General features: G+C 34.9%; 1 pseudogene; it reads left to right on the top strand.

Annotated features, from left to right (window-relative positions):
* The first annotated feature begins 374 nt into the window (after nucleotides 1-374).
* Nucleotides 375-2,190, top strand: LOC149261070 (UNC93-like protein 1 pseudogene; annotated as a pseudogene).
* Nucleotides 2,191-4,345: the final 2,155 nt, after the last annotated feature.

Here is a 4,345-nt window from a genome sequence, read left to right as displayed (position 1 = left end):
ATCTTTCAGTGACCACAGTGAACCATTGATATTCAATCCCTCATCATATGAGCTGAACTTGATTGTTACCTACCGTTCCACCCATTTCATTCGGCGATAGGAGAGCAGCTTCAATAAAAATTGACAATAGCTTCACCTAAAAACCCTACCCTACCTCCTCGGAACTGCTCTTCTCACTCAACACTCAAGGACTAACCAGTGACAACTAACATTCAAACCCGAAGGAGAAAACGATCAACCACAACGGTGCTGGTTGACTTTTTCAGAAATATATTTTTAAATTGAACATTGATGTGAAAAAATGCATCTAATTTTGATAGAATGTATTTTTAAATTTTATAATATGATAAACCATAAATCTGAATAATATTTAAAATTCACCAATTTATGTTTCTATGACTTTGTCAACGAAATTTTTCTTCCGCAATCCAGAATTGCACAGAGTCGCAGAAAAGGGAAGAAAATTGCCCGATGGGAAGGCGTTTTAATCAATTGTCAGGCCGCGCAGTCAGAAATCAGGAATCCCCATTGTTGGGCTCTAAGAGGCTCTGATTTTAATGGTTCAAAGGTAACTCTCTGATTAATAGTCATCTAAAAAAATCTGAAAAATCTATTGTATTGATTAGGGATTCTCGCAGGCCGCTCAGAAATCTGCCGAATAGTGATATCGGCCATGACTCTATATGGAAAATTGGCCAATTGCGATGAAGAAGAGGGACCTACTGAGGTTCCTCCTCCCAGATGGTTCCGCTACAATTCCCCTGCGACACAGGTGGTCCTGATTGCACTGGTGTGCTTCTGCTGCCCGGGCATGTTCAATGTCCTTTCCGGAATGGGGGGAGGTGGGCAGGAAGACGACCAGGCCGCGAACGACGCTAACACTGCCCTGTATACGACGTTTGCAGTGTTCGGGATATTGGGCGGCGGAATTTACAACCTCCTCGGCCCCCATGTAACCCTCTTCCTAGGGTGCTCCACTTATATGCTCTATGCCGGTTCGTTTCTCTATTACAATCACTACCAGAATGAGACGTTTGCTGTTATTGCAGGAGGGATTCTGGGAGTGGGAGCTGGATTGCTATGGGCTGGGCAGGGATCGATTATGACCTCGTATCCGACCGAGGATAAAAAGGGCAGGTACATTTCTCTGTTCTGGAGTATATTCAATTTGGGAGGAGTCATAGGCGGTTTCATTCCCTTTATATTGAATTATCACAGCACGGCCGGGTCTGTAAGTGATGGAACCTATATAGCCTTCATGTGCTTCATGGCCTTTGGGACTATTCTGACAATGGCTCTGCTTCCACCCAGCAAAGTGGTTAGGGACGATGGTAGCAGGGCTACTGTGATTAAGTACTCTAATGTGAACACCGAGGCCATGGAGATTCTTAAGCTATTCTCAAACTCGAAGATGCTGCTGCTCTTCCCTGTTGCATGGGCCAGCAACTTCTTTTACACTTATCAATTCAATAATGTCAATGGAAAGATCTTCACAGTTAGAACCAGAGGATTCAACAATGTGTTTTACTGGGGCGCACAGATGTTAGGGTCTGTGGCAATTGGGTACGTTCTGGATTTCAGCTTCCTGAGCAGGAAGAAAAGGGGGTTTCTGGGCGTGGCCATCGTTGCAATACTGGGGACAGCAATCTGGGGAGGAGGGCTCGCAAATCAACTGAGATATACCAGGGATAAGCCCTTACAGGAGATCGATTTCAAAGACTCCGGGTCTGCTTTTGCAGGGCCATTTGTTCTATATTTCAGCTATGGATTACTGGACTCCATGTTCCAGACTATCTGTTATTGGACGATTGGAGCTTTGGCAGATGATTCGCAGACTCTTAGCAGATATAGTGGGTTCTACAAAGGCGTGCAGAGTGCAGGAGCAGCGGTGGCCTGGCAGATCGACAAGCACAATGTTTCTTTTCTGGGAGAGCTCATAATCAACTGGAGTCTGACCACAATCAGCTACCCGCTCTTGATTATTCTTATTTCCTTCGCTGTAAATGATAATAACATTGCAACTGTTGTTGATCCAGTGTCATAGCAAATTATTTTCGAGCCATCGCTGGAATTTGTTCCTGTCTTTGATTTTATCGAAAGTGGTTTTCGATGACGGTTTTGCTCTGTATGCGAAACTACTTTTCCGATAATTCACCAGTCAACGATGCTTTATTATAACATGAAGTCATGGAACACGTTTTCTTCCTTTTCTTTATAACCCCATTTATAAGCGGAAGTCATTTATCCAGCACAACCACATTTAATTTATATTTTGTAGGCTTGCAATTAAAAAATAGTTGTGAATGTTTCCTAAAATATTGTGATTACCTTATAAGAATATTATAAATAGAAAATATATTACAATAACTATCTATTAAAAAACAACTTATATAATAATATTTGTCATCTAATTAAACATGTAATAATATATGTCATGTATGGCAATGTAAAAAAATTGAGCCGGTAAAGAAAATTAATAATCATTTATATATACAAATATTATGGTCAAACAAGAAAGCCCAAAAAATTAAAATCAAATTACACATCAACTTAACTTTTCCAAATATATTCTTTTTGATGTTCCAACAAAATAGAAAGGCACACATCAACCTAACTTTTCCAAATATATTCTTCTGCATCAGATGGGCCATAATACTCTTTCTCCATAAACCTTTGAACAACTGTGATAGATCAATCGACTTTATAAAATATATCTAATCAGTTTTTTAAAAACAATTTTATGAATAATGTTGTGAATTTAATCTAAAATCAAAAGTGATAATTAAAAAACATGTTTTAGCAAATTCATGAGACTTTCAATTGACGGTGAATGGGTGCATTGTTAAAGTACTCTTTGCAATAGATCACTAGCTACCAAAAAAATATTTTTTAATTATAAATTTTAAAAATAATAAATAAAAAATTATTTTTTAAAAATCACATAGCATAGCTATTTTAATTAAATTGTTAAAAAATATAATAAATATAGGATAAATTAAAAAAAAAAATAAAAATAAAACTTATAATTACAAAATTTATAAAATATGTTACAAAATGCAAAGTCTGGAATTTTAAAATTTAATTGTTATTACGAATTTCCATAACATATGCAAAAACTCAATCGTTCAAATCAACATTGAAATACTGATTTACAACAACTTTCCTCAATTACTCTTAGAAATCACGCAAAAACACATTCTAAATTATTTTTATAAAATAACAAATCACCTTAAAGGAAATATAAAAAAATAAAAAAATTAATTTTTATAAAACAACAAATTATATGCTTATCCTTTTAAAGCTTTCTGCTAGCGGATAAGATTGTTTTTCATTGTCTTGAAGTAACTGCCTACATCCTTAAGAGGTAACAGGCTGAAGACCTCTGAACATAAAGTTTTTCTGGTGACGAAGTCCGCTGCACAACACTTGAAAACCATAAACAAGATAGTAAGGATCGTCAACCAAATTGACATTTCTCATTATACAAAAAATTAGTCCTCAGCATCAGCCAAACCAAGTTTCAATTGAAACTATTGATTTCCGCAAATTCCGATGGGTTTAATAGTTCCAATCCGTTTAAAGGTGGAAAATTTAATGTATTATTTATTGGTTTGAAACTAAAAAAATTATTTAAATATTTTTGATGTCATCTATTAATGATGTATTAGATAAAAAAATTATTTTTTTAAAATCAAATGTTATTAGGTTATTTATATAAAAATCAAAATCTCTCAAATCTAATTTTGGTGGTGGGACCAAACTTAGGTCCGATGATAATAATGATGATGGTGGTGGTGGTGGTTAACTCAAATCTAATTTTGGTGGTGGGACTAAACTTAGGTCCGATGATAATAATGATGGTAGTGGTGGTGGTTAATGTCCACTGAGACCAAACTTTGGTCTATCGGACCTAAAGAAACAAATTATTTAGTTTGATTTAAGATTTTATTCCTATGCTCAAAAAGCTTGGAAAAAAGCCTCCCAAATTCACTTTAATTTTGACATCGTAAAAACCATCCAACATAATTATCATTTATAAAAATATAACAATTAAATTTGAAATTTTACTTATTTGATTTTTTTAATTATTCCAAAATTAATTTTGATTATTAATTTTTTTAATAATATAAATAAATTTAAAATATTACAAAAGTCCTCAAATACATATTGAATATGAGGTTATACATATACCCTTGGGTTCATCCTTAGTTAAGCCCTTTGCCATTAATTGACCGTGTCATAGTGGAGACTTATCCAACCCGTTCCTTATCTTATTGAAAATTCCTATTTGATGTAGCGTGTTATCTTTTCAAAGTTTTCTTTAAAATAATCTCTTTTAAAGCTT

This window comes from Pinus tabuliformis, chromosome 6, assembly GCF_031772625.1.
Source record: "Pinus tabuliformis cultivar Carrire ecotype Pingquan chromosome 6, CPIR1, whole genome shotgun sequence".
Lineage (NCBI taxonomy): Eukaryota > Viridiplantae > Streptophyta > Pinopsida > Pinales > Pinaceae > Pinus > Pinus tabuliformis.
Note: the sequence above shows the minus strand (reverse complement) of the source record. Positions and strands in the feature narration are given on the sequence as shown.